This window comes from Microtus ochrogaster, chromosome 10 (genome assembly GCF_000317375.1).
Source record: "Microtus ochrogaster isolate Prairie Vole_2 chromosome 10, MicOch1.0, whole genome shotgun sequence".
Taxonomy (NCBI): domain Eukaryota; kingdom Metazoa; phylum Chordata; class Mammalia; order Rodentia; family Cricetidae; genus Microtus; species Microtus ochrogaster.
This window is the reverse complement of record NC_022016.1, coordinates 31,120,161-31,130,300: the sequence shown is the minus strand read 5'-3', so window position 1 is coordinate 31,130,300 and position 10,140 is coordinate 31,120,161.

The following is a 10,140-nucleotide window of genomic DNA, read 5'->3' as shown; positions in this document are numbered from 1 at the left end:
TCCGATTCTGTCCTTTACAGCAAGCTATTACAAACGGTTGTGTTGAGGTTTGCTCCCCAAACCCTGCTTAGTCCTCAGTGCCATTGAATTCGACAACCTTATCATTGATGAGTCTAGCCCTAGTTCCAAATAGGGATCCCAACCTGTTTGGTTTTTGGCTCAAGAATTCCTTGTCTGCCAAGCTTTTCTCAGAACAAATTTCACATGCCAAGGAGGTTTCTACCCAATTTTCCTTCCTTCCTCACACTGGACCTGACTATTCCAGCCTCCCCAGGTGCTCTCTCCCCTTTCTCTTGTAGTTTGTTTCATCATGAGGGTTCCTCATGTCTAGTGACTAGTATTCAGGCGAGCTGCCCTAACATTCAGTCTGCACTTGTTATGATAGGGAGCTTATTTCTGTTCTGGAGAAAAAGAATGGAAAATTTGATTTGGATTTTAACATTGCTAGTGGTTGATTCTATTCCTTCTAAAATTCAAGCATCAAAACCAAAGAGACAATGTAATGGTCTTTAGAGTGGATCTTTTAGGAAGCAATCAGGTCACTAAGGCTTCTCCCTGGAAAATGGGAGTGTTATGGGTTCCTTTCTCTTGCTGTGACAAATACCATGACCAAAACCAACTTAGGGGATGGAAGGGTTTATTAGGCTTACACATTCAGGCCACATTCCACCATTGCCAGAAGTCAGAGGAGGAACTCAAGACAAAACTGCTGCCTATTCCAGGAAACATTTTCTCTAAACAGGAAACTCCCAACCAGGGAAGCCATGGAGCTGCTTGCTGCCTTGCTCTCAGGCTCATGATTAGTTAGCTTTCTTATAGCCAGGGATACATGTTTAGGGATTGTGTCATCCTCAGTGGGCTAAGCCCTTCTAAATCAATAATAATCAAGTTACCCCCCCACCCCGACATGTCCATAGGCCAATCTTCTCAATAGAGGTTTTCCCCTCAATGATTCTAGGCTCTGTCAAGTTGGCAATGAAAGCTAGCTGATATGCAAATGAGAGCGCTTATAAAAGGGCTCATGTGCCCCTTTGCCCTCTTTCTCTTGAGGGCACAGCATCCTTCCCCTCCAGGCAATGCTGTGCCAAGTTTCCATCTTAGAACAAGAGCTTGCACCCTCAGCAAACGATTAGACTCCTGTTAACTAGACCTTAAATTTTCCAGTATCCAGAACCATGAAGCTTATATGTATGCTCTTTGTAAACTTCCCAGTTTCAGGCAAAACGAACAAAACTAGGCATCATTTATATGTCTGAAGTCTATCCTGCTTCTACCAGCTTCTACCCTACCACCTTTTCTTTGGAAAGTCTCCCCCCAAATTACCAGAAAATGCATCATATTTATGAAAAGAAATAAATATGGCTTACAATCATTCATCTCTCATATAACCGTTGCTTTCTGATCTTTTCTACAATCAACATGCAATTCTTTTACTGCACCAACAAAAGTTGGTCCTGATAATGATGTAATAGATGAGATGGCAAACATTCCAAGAGCCAGATTAGTACATGGGTCAATTCTGTAGCAGCTTGTAAACTCTGCTCTAATAGGGCGAAAGCAGCAGAGATGACCACAGAAGTAAGGTTCTGTTCTGATGAAGAAAAACTACGAGTAGCAGAGTCCTGCTTTGGTGCCATGATCTGTCTGTCTGTCTGTCTGTCTATCTATCTGATACAGCATCACACTGTAGCCCAAGTTGGCCCCAAATGCTCTATAGCCAAGGATGACTTTGACCTTCTGAGCCTCTTGTCTTCATCTCTAGAGTTTGAATGTCACCACTCTTGATACATATGGTGCTGGCAATTAAACCCAGGACTTCCTTCATGCTAGAGAAGCGTTCTGCCAATTGAGCTGCAGCCTTACTTTGTGGATTAAAAAAGAAGACCTTGTTAAAAGATATAATCTGGCTGGACGGTATTGGTTTATGTCTTTAATCCCAACACTTAGGAGGCAGAAGCAGACAGGTCTCTGTGAGTTCCAGGTAAGTCTGTTGTACAAAGTGAGTCCCAGGACAGAAAGAGCTACATAGAGAAAAGAAACCCTGTCTTGAGAAAACAAAATGAATGGATGAATAAAGAAATAAAAATAATAAAAAATAATTAAAAAACCTAACTTGTGTCTGAATAGGGATTTTCAGACCTTACCCAGAAGGCCTGTAGAGGGGAGTCCAGGGACTTTCATGAAGTGGTACCCGGAGCAGGGGACTCTAGCAGGGTCCTGTAGAAAGTCTTTCCTTAGCTCTGTTGGGCCGGAGGGACAAGCCATAGAATGTGTGAGAAGCTCATGTTGGTGTGGAATGCTTTCTCAAGGACTGGCTGTGACGTAGAAAGCAGGAAAGTAACAAAGCTGACAGGCACGTTGTGATCTTTCGTTGCTCTGAAGCATGAATTAAGTAGGTTGCAACTCTTCCTAATATGCTTTTCCCAATTAATTTTGTGGCTGCATAAACTTTCATAGCAAATAACGAGTGGGGGCTGTAGCCAAAATGTTACGGACTCTTTATGTATCAGGAGAGCCCGCAGAGTACAGTTCTGCATCCTAATAGCCTGCTTCAGCAGGCACCGGCTGGGCTGAGCAAGCTCATTTTGGCTAGAATAGGGATTCTGCAGAACTCAGAGGAACCCACCAGAGAGCTCCTTGGCCTCACTGCCATCCTTCTGTCTCTGTGGAAGCATTTTTCCTGAAGACTTGACAGCTGTTCCTCTTGGGCCAGAGTGAATTTGTCCCTCAGCTAGCATTCAGACTGTGCCTGTCTTGATTTGAGTGTTGGAGGATAAATTCTTATTTATTTATTTATTTTTTTATTAAAGATTTCTGCCTCCTCCCCGCCACCACCTCCCATTTCCCTCCCCCTCCCCCGATCAAGTCCCCCTCCCTCGTCAGCCTGAAGAGCAATCAGGGTTCCCTGCCCTGTGGGAAGTCCAAGGACTACCCACCTCCATCCAGGTCTAGTAAGGTGAGCATCCAAATTGCCTAGGCTCCCACAAAGCCAGTACATGCAGTAGGATCAAAAACCCATTGCCATTGTTCTTGAGTTCTCAGTAGTGAAGGATAAATTCTTACCTAGGAGTTCTGCTCCAACATCCATGCCGGTACTCCTGTTCATTGACTACCTGCTCTCTAGCCTGTCTGCTGCAGTGGCTCCATGCCTGCTTTTTGGCAGGGTGAACCTACTACAGAGGGCTGGAGTTTCAGTGCATCCTGTGTGAAGGGGTACCTGACAAGACAGGGAAGAGGATGCAGGTAAGCCTGAGAGAGCAGGCACAAAGTGGCTTTGTCTTGCACTGGTCCTCAATCTTAAGACTCCTGGACTCTGCTGTGCTACTCTAGGAATGTAGCAATTTAGAAACCTGGATGTGAGAGCTACCTTGTGTCTGGGGAATGGTGAGTGCTGGAATCCGGCTTCAGTGCTCACAGCAGCCTCCAACATCTAGCAATCAACACTCAAAATGGAAAGAGTGCTGAGAAGGAAAACATAAAACGATACTACATGGTGTTGTCCCATTTGTGTGTGTGTGTGTGAGAGAGAGAGAGAGAGAGAGAGAGAGAACTTCTGGAAGTAGGTAATGGGATTATATGTACTTAAATTTTTTTCCATTTATTTTTTTCTGTTATCTGCAGTTTTTAAGGATATATCGATAACAAAAAAGCAAAATAAGACAAAAATGATTGTAAAATACTAGGTATAAGACAAAAACTTATTGAAGGATCTAATGTCTTATTGAGAAATAGTATGTGAACCGTCTCTAAATTGCCAGGCAGTTGATGCTGGGGAAGTTCAAGCTGGAATTGCAGAGGACCAAAGGTTCTGGAAGCAGAAGAGGTGCTCGTGTGGCAGCTGGAGCAGGGAAATGTACAGTGTTGGTTCTGAAATGGTGGGGTGGGGAGGGTATTAAAGATGGCAACCATGTTAAAAATGGCAACGGTGTCTGTGATTCTCAATGTGTCTTTTCTCTCAAATGATTGAATTAAACTGAGCCCCCGAGGCTTCTGTGAAATCTCCGGAGGTTTCCCTTGCAGATAGAAAATCATTTCAAGCAGATAGCAGGGTCTAGTTCTCACAGGACTCAGGATGATGAACCAAATGCTTTTGTCTAGGAGGAAACGATAATCCTAGAAAGCACACCTGAGGCACTCTGGCATGCATTTTCTTTATTCTGTCTCTCTGCTGTTGGCTTCATCAGTGGCTGGATAGCTCCATGGCAGTACCAGCAGCCATCAACAAACCTGAAGCGGGTTTCTGGTCCTCTTGGAAAGGTTGCATTGAACCCCCCTCAAGATATTTCAGGGTACATTATTCACTTAGGATTTCATGATTGAGGGCTTAAACTTTTGCCTGCAGTCTGATTGTATGTATGCAATAAAGCATCAAAATTCTGGAGTATAATGGAAGTCCAACCCACTAGTGGCTGGCACTGGGATCAAATCCATATCCCCAGACTCCCACTCTAATGTGTACAGGGAAGCTCCTTCCTGTGAGATCTGTCATGTTTCCTCCAAGGTGGGCTGTGAGATCTCTGTGGACAGGGTTTCGTCTTCTGATTCATTGTCCCGTACCTAGGATAGAAGAAGCAAGGTAGTTAGGGGGGTGGAAAATGCCTACGACATAAAGAAGTATAAATGCAGAAGGAGCCCCATCAGGTGGTGTGATTTCTATCTGTGTGGTTCCAAAAAGCACAAGGAATTTTAAAATAAAAAAGGTTTAGATTTTATTTTATTTTATTCTCTTTCTTTTTATTTATTCTATGTGTCTTTTACATCTTGTATCTTGATCCCACTCATTTTCCTCATCTGTTCACATCTACTCTCTGCCCCTTAACAGCCAGCGACCTGGGCCAGAGTGGGCCTGGGATGATGAATTCCACGGGATCAGGAGTAGATCCAGACCAGGGGCATTTGCAGAAGCAGGACTGGTCCAGAGACCTAGGCTAGAGCAGGCCTGAGGCAGTGAGCTCCATGGGAGTGGGATTGAGCTGGTGATCCAAACCAGAGTGGGCTTGAGACTGTGAGCACCAGTGGAAGCAGGAATGGACTAGACCAGCGACATTTGTGGAGGCAGGAAAGAGCCAGCCACCTGAGCCTGAACAGGCCTGGGATGGTGAACTCCACAGAAACAAGACTGAGCCAGCAGCCTAGTCTGGAGCAGGCCTGAGACAGCAAACTCCATGTGAGTGGGAGTTGATCCAGACCAGAGACATTTATGGAAACCGGACTGAGCCAGCAACCTAGGCTGAAACAGACCTGAGACAGCAAACTCCACAGGAGCAGGTACAGGGGAGCAACCACTGAGGGAGTGGGCCGGAACCAGAGACCTCTGCTGGTTCAGGCATGAGTCTGGAACCTTTGATAGAGTAGACCTGAACCAGGACCTCTGTGGGTCCTGGCGTGAGTCTGGGACCTCTAAGGGTATAGGCCTGAGTCAGGACCTCTGTGGGTCTGGGTGTTGGTCTGGGACCTCCGAGGGAGTAAGCATGAGCCAGAAACCTCTCCTGGCCTGGGCGTAAGTCTGGGACCTCTGAGGGAGTAGATTGGAGCCAGAGACATTTGTGGAACCAAACCCGAGCCAGGGACCTTCGCAGGAGTGGATCCAGACTAAAGACATTTACAGAAACAGGTCTGAGCAGGCATACTAGGCCAGAGCAGGCCTGAGACAGCAAACTCCATGGGAGTGGAACAAACCCCCGGAGCACTGAGCAACCCCCAGGAACACAGAGTGACTAGTGGGGTAACTGGAACTATGGCACTGATTGCACCATGAAGAGCAACCATCTGAGCTTTGGACCCACTGGCACCTGGAAGATTGGTCATCAGAGTCACAGACAGCCCCAACAACAATTAGAGGAAAAGATGAGTAGACAAGGTAAGAACACACACAACACCACAAAGAGCAACATGACACCAGTAAAATCTAGTGACCCTACAACAGCAAGACTTGAACAACTAAATATAGATGAACCAGAAGAAAATGACCTAAAAAATAACTTCAGGAGAATGTTTGAGGCTCTTAAAGAAGAATGAGAAATTTCCTCAAAGAAATGGAGGAGAAGATAAACAAAAAATTGGAAGACATCCATATCTGTCACCATGCACAAAACTCAAGTCCAAATAGATCAAAGACCTCAACATAAAGTCAGCCACACCGAACCTCATAGAAGAGAAAGTGGGAAGTACACTTGAATACATTGGGACAGGAGACCACTTCCTAAATACAACACCAGTAGCACAGACACTGAGAGAAACAATTAATAAATGAAACCTCCTGAAACTAAGAAATTTCTGTAAAGCAAAGAACATGGTCAACAAGACAAAACAACAGCGTAGAGAATTGGAAAAGATCTTCACCAACCCCACATCAGACAGAGATCTGATCTCCAAATTATGCAAAGAACTCAAGAAATTGATCATCAAAAGAACAAATAATCCAATAAAAAAATGGAGTATGACCTAAACAGAGAACTCTCAACAGAGGAATTTAAAATGGCTGAAAGACACTTAAGGAAAGGCTCAACATCCTTAGTCTTCAGAGAAATGCAAATCAAAAGAACTCTGATTCCATCTTACACCTGTAAGAATGGCCAAGATCAAAAACACTGATGACAACTTCTGCTGGAGAGGTTGTGGGGAAAAGGGAACACTTCTGCATTGCTGGTGGAAATGCAAGTTGGTACAACCCCTTTGGATGTCAGTGTGGTGATTTATCAGAAAATTAGGAAACAACCTTCCTCAAGACCTAGCAATACTACTTTTGGGTAGATAACCAAAGGATGCTTAATCATACTACAAGGACACTCAATTATGCTTAACTAAGTTCATAGCAGCATTGTTTGTCATAGCTAGAATCTGGGAACAACCTTAATGCCGCTCACCCGAAAAGTGGATAAGGAAAATGTGGTACATTTACACAATGGAGTACTACACAACAGAAAAAAAATAATGACATCTTGAAATTTGCAGGCAAATGGATAGAACTAGAAAACACAATATTGAGTGAGGTAACCCAGACCCAGATAGACAATTATCATATGTACTCACTTATAAGTGGTTTTTAAACATAAAGCAAAGAATACCAGCCTACAAATCACAATCCCAGAGAACCTGGCCACCTATGAGGACCCTAAGAAAGACATACATGGATCTAATCTACATGGGAAGTAGAAGATAAGATCTCCTGAGCAAACTGGGAGCATGTGGATCATGGAGAGGATTGAATGGGAGGGGAGAGATAGGGAGGGGAGCAGAGAAAAATGTAAAGCTCAATAAAGTCAATTTTAAAAAGAAAAAAATTGAAAATGCTAGTAGGGCATCTTAGTGGTAGAGCACACAGCTTAGCGGTGACATACCAGGCTTAATTCCCAGCATCACAATGGACAAATACATAAATATGGATCTATTGCAATTTTTATTTCATGTCAGATGTACATTACACCTCATTTATTTCCCATCTGCCCTGAAAACCTGAAGCTATTGCTTTGGAAACAGAGCTTGATCTCGGCTGCAACAGGTGGGAAGTAGCTCTGTAATTCTCAGACTAGCAGCCTTTCTTTGCTAATATCTTTCTAATTATCATGTAGACGTAGCATCCCACCATAATTATTATCAGCTAATTAGACCTTAAAATGTGTCTTTGATAACACCTTTGGCATTTAATTATGTAACTGGAAATGTATGAATGTCATTAAGGGGACATATGACTACAGTAAAGTGTAATTAGATCTCATTTTTGTTTCTTGATATCCTATTGATTATGATAATAGTTTTCTAGCTTTTACAACTTCTTTGGGAATGGTCACGTGAAATTGATAGTCTAAGGATTAAACAAAGATTTTAATGATGTTTAAAAGGGATATCATAAAGAGGGAAATCGTGAAAAGACGAAATGTGGCTGGTTGTTTCTGATGCCATTTAACAAATGCTGACAATAAATAAATAAATGGATATTATAAATAAATAAAGGGATATTATGAAGAAAGAAATCGTGAGAAGAGGAAATGTGGCTGGTTGTTTCTGATGACATTTAACAAATACTGACAATAAAGAAATTGCTTGTTTCCAAGTTCTTTTTTTTAAAACCCTAACAAATGAAGAGCTTATACCATAAGAAATGATTTCCCACTGTTCAGAAACAGAAAAATAACCACCAAACTATTCTTGTTGTTTTGAAAGAACCAAATACGTTTCCCCAAAAGTTGTGCACATTTTAATTGCCCTGGCACCCATTCAGGAAATGCGCTGTGAATCTTTGTCTTGACTAGGAATCCCTTTTTAGAACAATGTAGTCAGTTTTATTTCTTTGTAGGAGAACTAATGACCAGCTTGAAGGCTGTTTAATCTAGTAGGACTGGCTGATAACTCTAAAGGCTTTCCAGGACAAAGGTCTGTCCCCTTGTATCTTTAGATCATCTATAATGTCTAATCATGTGGTCCATAGGTGCTTAATGAATATTCATTGCCTGCTCAGCTAGGAGTTTGGGGAAAATAGGCTTTCTGTCATGTGGACAATGAAACTTACCTTGAGAAACCAAGCTACGATTTTGATCTGGAGAGTCGGCTGGGTCATTCTGCCCACAGAAGGGGCTGGCAAGTGGGGAGAAAGATGGTATCACAGAAGGGAGGGATCTCTGTCAGCAAGACCAGGTGGAAAAGAGAGTTCCATAATATTTCTCCCATTCTGAACTTATACGACTAATTTAAGATGGATAGATGAGTCGATTTATGGAGTTTTAACTCCAAGTCCTGATCTGTCATAAAAATGTGAGAAATTAGCTGGGATTTGGGTACCATCTGAAATGTAACACAGATGAGCAAGCTCATCACTCAAAGCCAGAGAGAATGGAAGATATCGTTGTAGAAAAGCAACCAAGAGCGAGGCATCTATCACTAGCTATAAGTTTGGGTAAACACAGTTCTCAGTTTTTAGCTGAGATCAAATGAGGAAATATTAGGTTTTACTTTGATACTGAAGCTCTGCTAGTCACAGAATGGCGACTGCCCTGATGCCACACAGCATATGGTTACACATAGAAACTGAACACGTAAACATGCTTCCCCCTTCTATTTTTTAACAAGGTCTTTCTTATCAAATACAAACAGCTTTGATTGAGTATCTGAGTGCACCAAATTGCATCTGAGATGAGTAGCTCTTGTGTAAAAGACGAGTATATAGACAACACATCCACTCCTAAAGCTGTGCTGGTGGATGGATGTGGGGGACCATGATTCGATCTGGGTCTGGCTGAGATACCTGTAGTCCTATTGGTTCATCCAGAAGATCTGATGGCTAGGTGGGTGTCTCCTCTTTCCCTCGCTGCTCTGTTACATTCTTCCTGAAGCTGTACCCTTCATTAAAGAGAAGGATTTCTCCTGATAGATGGAGAACATTCTTTGGTTCGGGGTATAACAGGAGCTGTACTTCTCCACCAAAACTTCAAAGCAAGTTCTCGAAGGGCTGTGTTGGTAACCATGCCCTCCTGTAAAACCATGCCCTCCTGTAAAACAGAGCAATCGGTATCTGCAATACAGGGCTTTTAGGAGGAGAGAAAGCATTTGTAAAACACGACCTGGTATTAGTTAAACAGCACATACATTTCCTCTTTTGACTGTTTGGAACTGAGATGTGGATTCTGTTGCCCATGAAAAGAGAAACCGTAGCTTATTAAAAAAAAAACAAAACAAACGAAAACCCATCTCCTCCTACCCTAAACTCATGATACCAGAGGCTGCCAGCCAAAGACAGGTAAGTTTTCTTTGCCTCCTTTCGACCTAAGCCAGAAACATGAATGAGGCAATTCATGTTCCCATGATGGGTAAGATTGGAGTGTAATAAGGAACTCCTAAGACAGACATGGCCCTCTGAGGGATTCCAAGGGGGTCCTTAAATTAAAACCAAAAAAGAGGGGAAAAAAACCCATAAGAAGAGAAGAAAAACCAAAAGGACAAACTATGAGTCACAGAAGCTGTGACTGAGCCTTGGCCTTGGAAGGAGCGATTGCTTTCATTCTGGGGAAGAAAAAAATCTTGTGCCTGGGTGAGAAACCAGAAACCTGGTCTAGCACATTTCTTTCTTTTTTTTTTTTTAAATTTATTTATTTATTAAAGATTTCTGCCTCCTTCCCACCACCGCCTCCCATTTCCCTCCCCCTC